Source organism: Arachis hypogaea, chromosome 14 (assembly GCF_003086295.3).
Source record: "Arachis hypogaea cultivar Tifrunner chromosome 14, arahy.Tifrunner.gnm2.J5K5, whole genome shotgun sequence".
NCBI classification, from domain to species: domain Eukaryota; kingdom Viridiplantae; phylum Streptophyta; class Magnoliopsida; order Fabales; family Fabaceae; genus Arachis; species Arachis hypogaea.
In genome coordinates, this window is record NC_092049.1 from 115,107,502 (window position 1) to 115,117,733 (window position 10,232).

Below are 10,232 nucleotides of genomic sequence, written 5' to 3' on the forward strand. Positions count from 1 at the left end.
GCCGAACCGGTTGAACCGGGGCCCAAACCGAGCCTGTGGGTCCAACCGGACCCATAATATAAAGGAAACAACAGCCTTCTCTTCCTCATTAGTTGCTGCAACGCCAAAACAGAATTGGAGGAAAGGGAGAGAAGCTCTCAAACCCTAACCCTTAGATCCACCATAACTCCTCCGTCCGGGCTCCGATCGCCGCACCGTTCGCGGCCACGCGCTCAGCGCGTCGAGCTCTACCTTTTTCTGAACAATTTCATTGGTAAGCCTCCTATTAAGTTCAGAATCCCTATCCCTCTTTCTTTGGTAAACTTGGAAACCTATGGTGAATCTTGTCCAATTTCTATGTTCTAGGTTCAAGTTAGCTTCCGGAACTTTTGGCTCAAGCTATTGAGCATATGGGTATGGTAAGAACACCCTAACCCTAGCTCAATCTTATTTTTGGTAATAGAAAACTGAATTGGAACATATATATGTGTATTAGGTGTAGTTTAAGAGGGTGTTTATGCATTGAACTTGAATTTGGATTACTTGGAGCTTTGTTGGTGACAAGGCTTGCTTTGGGGCTGTTTGATTGAGCTTGGAGGGGCTGTAATTTTATGTTGAGAAGCTGCCTTGGGTGAATTAAGTGATCGGCCAAGGTGGTTTAAGTTTCGCACGTTTAATATTTACGGTGTTGTGAAAACTTAGGTTAGAGGAACCATAGAATAAGTTGGATTGTTTGTTGTATTTAATGATTAGCCTTGTAATGTTGTTAGAATAGATTTGTTAGTGAATTTATATATTAGAATTATGAGGTGTGAAAGTTATTAATGGTGTGCTCTTATATTTATTTATGATGGATTAGAATTGGTGTTTGTTAATAAGGATGTAGAGTTGTGTTGTGGTGGTATTGTATATGCTGTAACTAATTATGTAATGATCGGAATTGTATGAGACCAAGTTGGGCTAAACTTGGGAATATAAGGAACTAAACTGGAAAATTTGAGACCTTTTTGTTAAATATACAATTTGGCAATTTTTAAAGTAATCTGTCCAGCAGCAGAAAAAGATCAACAGGGCAGCAAATTGTTTTGTCTTGCTGCGACTTCTATGAGTTAGTTTTGAGCGAACCAATTTTGTCATAAAATTTGATTAACTTGCTTTATTTCTCTAAAATTTCAGAATTTTAAGAGTTGAGGATGGGAGCTGTGAATTTTTGAATATTGTGGTCAAAACTGAAAAACAGATTTCAGCAAGCTATGCATCAACTCCAAATGCTTGTAACTCTTAAATTAAAGAAATTGGGTTGCAACCAAGACAAACTTGTTTCTGGATGAGCTAGGGTTCTCAATCAAATTTAGCTTAATTGAGTTTTGTAATAAAAGTTATTCCAATGAAAGGTAACTTAAGCTTGTTGGTTTTTAAAACAGATTTTGTCTCATTTTTACTTAAATTTAAGGTACTGTAACTTTTTCATTAAAAATGGTATTAACTCAGAACCAATTGAGAAAGAAACCTGGATGAAGTAAAGTTTAACTTTATTAATTTTCAAAGTCATTGGATTATAACTTGGATTTTATATTGAATTTTGAATATCAACATGCTACTGCTGTTTTTCTGGTTTTTATGCACTGCAGAGCAGTCCACGGTTTTTCCTTTATTCCTGAGGCTAGAAAATCAGAAAATTTATGATATTTTTATTTGTTAGAAAGCTTATTTCAATATGAACGCATGGACATAAAGTTTGTACAATTCTGAGTTCATTTGGCTATATTAGAAACAGAAAAGAAAATAGAGTGTCGAGGATGTCTTAGTGATAGTCATGAGTTCGAGAAGTTAAAGTTCAATCCTCTGTGTGATGTGATTGATTTAATGTTAGAGTTGGGTTGATTTTAAGATTATTCAATATTAAGAAGGATGAGAAGAGTTTGATAAAAAGTTTGGTCAGGACCCGGAAAGGGTAATCAAGATGAATTATAAGGGAATGACGATGAAAAATGTGAAAGGGAGGTTGTTAATAAAAGAGTTAATATGCCATGGCTTGATGAATGATTAAATATGATTATGAATATGAAATGGCTTATGAATGATGATATCTGAGATACGAGTTTCCCTGGGTAAAAACCGTGGCTCGCCACCACGTGTTCCAGGTTGATTCTCGATACTCTGTTAACCCACGTCGTAAGGGTGACCGGGCACGTATAATTCCCGGGTATGGAAACCCCATTGAGTGATTTATATGATGATTGAATGTGAACTCTATGCATAGACTCTTGGGGATGCGCGACGGGGGACAGTCTAAGGTTTTCGGACTTGTCGGGTTGGGCTGGATAACCGACAGATGGGCCCCCATCAGCCATAGGACAGGCATGCATCATATGCATTTGTTTGTTTTGATTGCTATGCATTTCATGGGTATGCCCTAATTGATATATATCACCTGTTATCTGTTATACTTGCTATTTTGTACTATCTGCTCATTACTTGTGGCGTGAACTTGTTTGGTTGCTTGTTTCTGTTGCATTATGATTGATGGAGGAAATGGAGAATGGAGAAATGGTTGGGTATTAGATTAGGATTGAATTGAGTAAGTTAGGTAGATTTAGAATACCTACCCCTATTTAAGCTTCTAATTAGTAATTAAGTTGGATAATTGAATAACGGAGTTCTAGGACTGCCTATGGCGTTCTCAGGACCGTATTTCTTATGCGCGTGGCCTTTTACCATGCTGAGGAACTTCCGGTTCTCATCCATATTGTATTGTTGTTTTTCAGATGCAGGTCGAGAGGCTCCTCACTAGGCGTCTGGATCCTGGGAAGCGAAGTAGTCCTTGGGTGTATTTGGTTTTCTATTTGTATATATGTATTTAGCTTACTCTCCAAGTAACTTATGTATGCTGCTCCTCTTAGAGGTTGAGGGAGAGATAGGAGTTTACTTTGGTATTTTGGTATATTTTGGGGACACTTATGTATGTTATATGTATATATGTATCCTCGGGCCAGTCGTAGCTTCGCCGGCTGAGTCAGGGCTAGTTATGCTGTTCTTGGCTTTTCTTTATCTTTTCATTTATTATTTATCATGTTCCTATTAGGTTTCTTAGGACGCAAGTAATCTTTCCTGAGCGTTGCGCTTTTTATTTTGCGATTTTGTTTAAACCGTTTTTTTCAAGGCTTCTAGTTAAATAACTTTTTCTTTATTATTATTATTATATATATATATATATATATATATATATATTATATATATTTATATATATATATATATATTACTATTCATAGAGGTCGTATACCTTACTATCTCAGTCTTATGACTTAGCTAATACTAAGTATGGTAGGGTGTTACATTATGGTATCAGAGCAGTTCGTTCCTATAGAGCCTGAGGGACGGACTGATTATGCCTCTGGGCATACTCTGGGTGTCTAAACATGCTATTTAGGGTATCTAACTGATATATGAGGCATGAATGCTCATGAGCATGCATTTGGGACTTTGAAATACTAAACTAGAGATATTGAGACTGATCACCTTGATATCACTTGTTTGGTGTGAACAGGAACCAAATGGCGTCTCGTGGGCGCGGTCGTGAGCGTAATCGAGGTCAAGGATGGAGAGATAAATGAGGTAACCATAACCAATAGATAGTTTGACCGATATCATGACCGCAATGACGAATGTTGCTGCTGCCATTGGTACTGTTGCTGCCGTGACCATCCGAGTAATGGATAGGATGGAACCACAAGCTGGAACTGGCAACAATGATGATAATGAATATGAAGGTGGACATAATGCTCCGAATACAGGGGTACCACTGAGTTATCTAGAGCAGGTTAACGTGGGTCAGGCAATGGGAGAAAGCTCAAGGAGGGCTGAGGTAGCAAGAAGTGATCACCGAGAACCCTTCACAAAGAAAAAGGGAAAGATTACACCGAGGAGCCAAACTTTCAAAAAGAATCGCTTTGTCGCTTCACATTCTCAGCGCTGAAGCAATGACCGAAGGAACGATAACCGTCTAGATCTGAATGCTGAAGGGAAAACTAGTACTCAACTGGATAATTTAAGGTGCCCAAGTGCAAGAAGTACCATCCAAACAGACCGTGCAGGGCCGGATTAGGCGTATGTTACAAGTGCGGGAGACCAGGGCATATGTCTTGGAATTGTCCATACAAAGAAAATCGGGATGCAACTGAATTTAATTCTCATAGCCGAGGTAATTTTAAACCATCAGTTGAATTTCTAATTTCCTTGCATACCGTTATATGTAATACTCATTCGTGATGTATGACAAGTTTCAGTAATCATGAGGTCCCAGTCGATGATTAGTCAAAAACTATTGGTTATTGAGACGGAGTGACACTTAGCTACCTTAGAGGGGTGGTTAGACTTTTGAAGGTTAAGGATTAAGTAATGTAGTGGAAGCAGGTTGGACCATATCTAAGAAATCAGGAGTGTTGAGGTTACACGGAGTTATTATTTGGAATTCAGTGACCGGTGAAACTTTGAGGAAGAGGAATAGAGCGAACACAGCCTTTAGATGTTAATTGTTAAGAGGTAAGTGGAGATGAAATCAAATCTCTATACGAGAGAGTTTCTAAGACAATTCTTGAAGGTGTGTCAAAACTTCCATTCCAGAGAGAAAGCGAGTTTGCGATAGGCCTTAGTACCGGAAACCGGATTAACTTCAATCGCACCACAAGCGAAACATCATTATAATCGGTAGAATTTAGGATTGAGTGGAAGGGAGTACTAGAAGAGGGAATCACCTAACCACTATTCTTTGTGGGAAGCATCGGTTATGCTGGAGAAGAAGGAAGAGAATGGTAGGAAACCTTATGCAGAGAGGAGTGTGCTAACGAACCTTCGCGACCCGATCTAATTCTTCTTTTGAAACCTGCATTGACATTCGATCCGGAGCTCTTCCTAAATAGCTTGACTACCTTTCTAACTTTACTCCTTGTGCGCATGAATATTGTTTTTTTTCCAGGATGAGTCTAAGCTGTCTTGGTATAAGCGCGTAATCCTTGAATCTTGTATGCTCGCTATGACTAGAGTTGCCCCTATTCGCAAACCCATGTTCTTCAGAATCAGCTGAGACTTCTTTGACTCTGTACGCTCTGTTCTTCCTACAAAAGGTCTCTAATTGAACTCTTTTCTTGAGATGCACCTAGGTTCTTCTCCTTGTGTATTCCATTATTTCGGTATAATCCTGATCAACTGTGTACAAGATTTCCTTTCTGACTCATTACGAACACCGTTCATGCTATTCGTTCATTCCTTTGAACATGACTTTTTTTGAAAAATAAACTCGTACTAGAATTTTTGCGTCACGCATAACCCTTAGATGCAATTATTGGAGTGTCAATCCTTTAAAGTAAGACTTTGGAACATGAAAAGTAAACCAGCGACATTATGAGGGAATTTAAAACCCTAATCCTCACCGATCGTATCGCTCGTGACTAAATAGATTGCAACGAGGTGCACCATGTGAATGAAATACCAGGATATGCTAGAAGTCTTCAAGCCATGGAAGAAGATTGATCTTTATGCCAATGCTTGTTCACTTAAGCCTAAAGGACCATTTAAGAAATTACTACCATGCATTATTGGGGGAGTTGAGAAGCGTGCTGATGCGACATCATGAGGTTGTAGTAGACGCCCTAAGCAAGAAGTTTATAAGGGATTCTTGGACGTTAATTTCAAATGAGGAAATGTTAGATGAGTTGAAGTTCTAAGTTGGAGAATGAGAGTGTAGAGTGAAATATCGGACTAAGTCCATTACCAGTTTACAACATGGTATCGACGAGATGCGGGACGCATAGCGAGACAATAAGGAACTGCTAAAGATATCAAGGCTCGGTAAACAAAAGAGAATTAAAAAGAGATTTATATGCCTAACGCAAACGCCGAAATAGAGATCGTAGGATTAAGGGCTTAGGGAGCGCAATAGTAGTGATAAGGAGCTACTAGAAGTACTAAAACCTGTTGAATCAAGAAGATACCGAGAAGGAGTTAAGTGTTTAAATCAGAAGTTAAGACGAGGAATTATTGTCTGAAACTCATGAGAAAGGATTTTCGAAGTTACCATGAAGCTGCCACGACGTACCATGAATCAAAGAAGATGTTTTTGGGTTATTAGAAATAAAGAATAAGTGGCAATGCATTTAATGGCGTTTTAAAGCATGAAGAAGTAAAGGAGGACCATTAGAAACTATTCGGAATGCTGCAACCATTGAAGGTTTTACATCGGAAGTAAGGAAGAGTAATTATCGGTTTCGTATTAGATTGTTGAGGACTAGAGGAGAAGATGGAGCTTCACAGAGCGCTAAATACTACCGCATGGATAAAAACTAGAGCATCGAATATCTTAGTTCCCGAATTTAATAGTCGAGACAGCAGAGAAGAGTTACGCAAATTCGAGTTAACAATCTTACTATAAAAAGCCGACAAAAGGATTACATGAACCAAGGAAGTCCTAAACTTGAGAAGGTTACTTTAACAAGTTGAGATCAGTGAGTGATCAAGATGAAGGTATTAAAACCAAAGTGTTTTGGGATCTAGGGTAATGGCAAGGATGGACTTGTTAGATTCTGAAGAGAATTAGACCAGTGGCATATCAGATAACCATATCCTATATCTTCCAAAATGGTACATGTAACACATCTCAACTTCAGGAGTACACTTCTAATATCAATCACGTATTAGAACTTGAATTAATGCAACTAGAAGGATCTCAGCTCGAGTAACCTCGTAGGATATATAATAATATACCATGCAAGCAGCCAAGCAGAGAGAAGTTATTCTAGAAGATGTAAAAAGTGAACAGAAGTGGAATATAAAATCCGAATATGCGAAAAACCAATCTTTCAGATAATGAATTATTTAGAATTCTATTAGTAGATTAAAGTAAATCTAATTAATTTTAATAAATGCATTTTATTAGGAAAGCTAAAAATGCAAAACTAATATTAAAATAGGATAGAGCTCGTCAAAACGAGAATTTTAATATCAATTTCGAAAATTTGGCTCAAAATCGGACGGAGGGGCGAACCGGTTGAACCGGGGCCCAAACCGAGCCTGTGGGTCCAACCGGAACCCATAATATAAAGGAAACAGCAGCCTTCTTCTTCCTCATTAGTTGCTGCAACGCCAAAACAGAATTGGAGGAAAGGGAGAAGCTCTCAAACCCTAACCCTTTGATCCACCATACTCCTGCCGTCCGGGCTCCGATCGCCAGCACCGTTCGCGGCCCACGCGCTCCAGCGCGTCGTGCTCTAACCTTTTTATCTGAAAAATTTCATTGGTAAGCCTCCTATTAGGTTTCAGAATCCTATCCCTCTTTCTTTGGTAAACTTTGGAAACCTATGGTGAAATCTTGTCCAATTTCTATGTTCTAGGTTTCAAGTTAGCTTCCGGAATTTGTGGGCTCAAGCTATTTGAGCATATGGGTATGGTAAGAACACCCTAACCCTAGCTCAATCTTGTTTTTGGTAATAGAAAACTGATTGGAACATATATATGTGTATTAGGTGTAGTTTAAGAGGGTGTTTATGCATTGAACTTGAATTTGGATTACTTGGAGCTTTGTTGGTGACAAGGCTTGCTTTGGGCTGTTTGATTGAGCTTGGAGAGGCTGTGATTTATGTTGAGAAGCTGCCTTGGGTGAATTAGTGATCGGCCAAGGTATGGTTTAAGTTTCGCACGTTTAATTTTACGTGTTGTGAAAATTAGGTTAGAGGAACCATAGAATAAGTTGGATTGTTTGTTGTATTTATATTAGCCTTGTAATGTTGTTAGAATAGATTTGTTAGTGAATTTATATATTAGATTATGAGGTGTGAAGTTATTAATGGTGTCTTTTATTTATTTACGATGGATTGATTGGTTTTGTTATAAGGATGTAGAGTTGTGTTGTGTGGTATTGTATATGCTGTAACTAATTATGTAATGATCGGAATTGCATCAGACCAAGTTTGGGCTAAACTTGGGAATATAAGGAACTAAACTGGAAAATTTAAGACCTTTTTGTTAAATATACAATTTATGGCAAATTTTTAAAGTTATCTGTCCAGCAGTAGAAAGATCAACAGGGCAGCAACTTGTTTGTCTTGCTGCGACTTCTATGAGTTGAGTTTGGAGCGAAACCAATTTTATCATAAAATTTGATTAACTTGCTTTATTTCTCTAAAATTTGCTTTATTTCAGAATTTAAGAGTTGAGGATTGGGAGCTGTGAATTTTTGAATATTGGTGGTCAAAACTGAAAAGAAACAGATTTCAGCAAGCTATGCATCAACTTCCAATGCTTGTAACTCTTAGAATTAAATAGAAATTGGGTTGCAACAAGACACACTTGTTTCTGGATGAGCTAGGGGTTGTCAAATCAAAATTTAGCTTAATGGAGTTTTGTAATAAAAGTTATTCCAATGAAAGGTACTAAGCTTGTTGGTTTTAAAACAGATTTGTCTCATTTTACTTAAATTCCAGGTGCTGTAACTTTTTCATTAAAAATGGTATTAACTCAGAACCAATTGAGAAAGAAACCTGGATGAGTAAAGTTTAACTACATTAATTTTCAAAGTCATTGGATTTAACTTGGATTTTATATTGAATTTTGAATATCACATGCTGCTGCTGTTTTTCTGGTTTTATGCACTGCAGAGCAGTCACGGTTTTTCCTTTATTCCTGAGGCTAGAAAAATCAGAAAATTATGATATTTTATTTGTTAGAAAGCTTATTTCAATATGAACGCCTGGACATAAAGTTTGTGCAATTCCGAGTTCATTTGCTATATTAGAAACAGAAAAGAAATAGAGTGTCGAGGATGTCTTAGTGATAGTCATGAGTTCGAGAAGTTAAAGTTCAGTCCTCGTGTGATGTGATTGATTTAATGTTAGAGTTGGGTTGATTTTAAGATTATTCGATATTAAGAAGGATGAGAAGAGTTTGATAAAAAGTTTGGTCAGGACCCGGAAAGGGTAATCAAGATGAATTATAAGGAATGACGATGAAAAATGTGAAAGGGAGGTTGTTAATAAAATGAGTTAATATGCCATGGCTTGATGAATGATTAAATAATGATTATGAATATGAAATGGCTTATGAATGATGATATCTGAGATACGAGTTTCCCTGGGTAAAAACCGTGGCTCGCCACCACGTGTTCCAGGTTGATTCTCGATACTCTGTTAACCCTACGTCGTAAGGGTGACCGGGCACGTATAAATTTTCGGGTATGGATAACCCCCATTGAGTGATTTATATGATGATTGAATGTGAACTCTATGCATAGACTCTTGGGGATGCGCGACGGGGGACAGTCTAAGGTTTTCGGACTTGTCGGGTTGGCTGGATAACCGACAGATGGGCCCCATCAGCCATAGGACAGGCATGCATCATATGCATTTGTTTGTTTTGATTGCTATGCATTTCATGGGTATGCCTAATTGATATATATCACCTGTTATCTGTTATACTTGCTATTTGTACTATCTGCTCATTACTTGTGCGTGAACTTGTTTGGTTGCTTGTTTCTGTTGCATTATGATTGATGGAGGAAATGGAGGAAATGGAGAAATGGTTGGGTATTAGATTAGGATTGAAATTGAGTAAGTTAGGTAGATTTAGAATACCTACCCCTATTTATAGCTCTAATTAGTAATTAAATTGGATAATTGAATAACGGAGTTCTAGGACTGCCTATGGCGTCTCAGGATCGTATTTCTTATGCGCGTGGCACTTTTACCATGCTGAGAACCTCCGATTCTCATTCCATATTGTATTGTTGTTTTTCAGATGCAGGTCGAGAGGCTCCTCGCTAGGCGTCTGGATCCTGGGAAGCGAAGTAGTCCTTGGGTGTATTTGGTTTTCTATTTGTATATATGTATTTAACTTACTCTCCAAGTAACTTATGTATGCTGCTCCTCTTAGAGGTTGAGGGAGAGATAGGAGTTTACTTTGGTATTTTGGTATATTTTGGGTACACTTATGTACGTTTATATGTATATATGTATCCTCGGGCCAGTCGTAGCTTCGCCGGCTGAGTCAGGGCTAGTTATGCTGTTCCTTGGCTTTTCTTTATCTTTTCATTTATTATTTATCATGTTCCTATTAGGTTCTTAGCACGCAAGTAATCCTTTCCTGAGCGTTGCGCTTTTTATTTTGCGATTTTGTTTAAACCGTTTTCAAGGCTTCTAGTTAAATAATTTTTTCTTTATTATTATTATATATATATATATATATATATATTACTATTCATAGAGGTC

General features: G+C 37.8%; 1 long non-coding RNA gene across 1 annotated transcript; it reads left to right on the plus strand.

The window, feature by feature from the left end:
* The first annotated feature begins 343 nt into the window (after positions 1–343).
* On the plus strand, positions 344–10,017 carry LOC140178875 (uncharacterized). Its single transcript, XR_011871852.1, has 3 exons — positions 344–398; positions 476–632; positions 9,763–10,017. It is a non-coding gene; the product is annotated as an uncharacterized lncRNA (long non-coding RNA).
* The last annotated feature ends 215 nt before the right edge of the window (positions 10,018–10,232 follow it).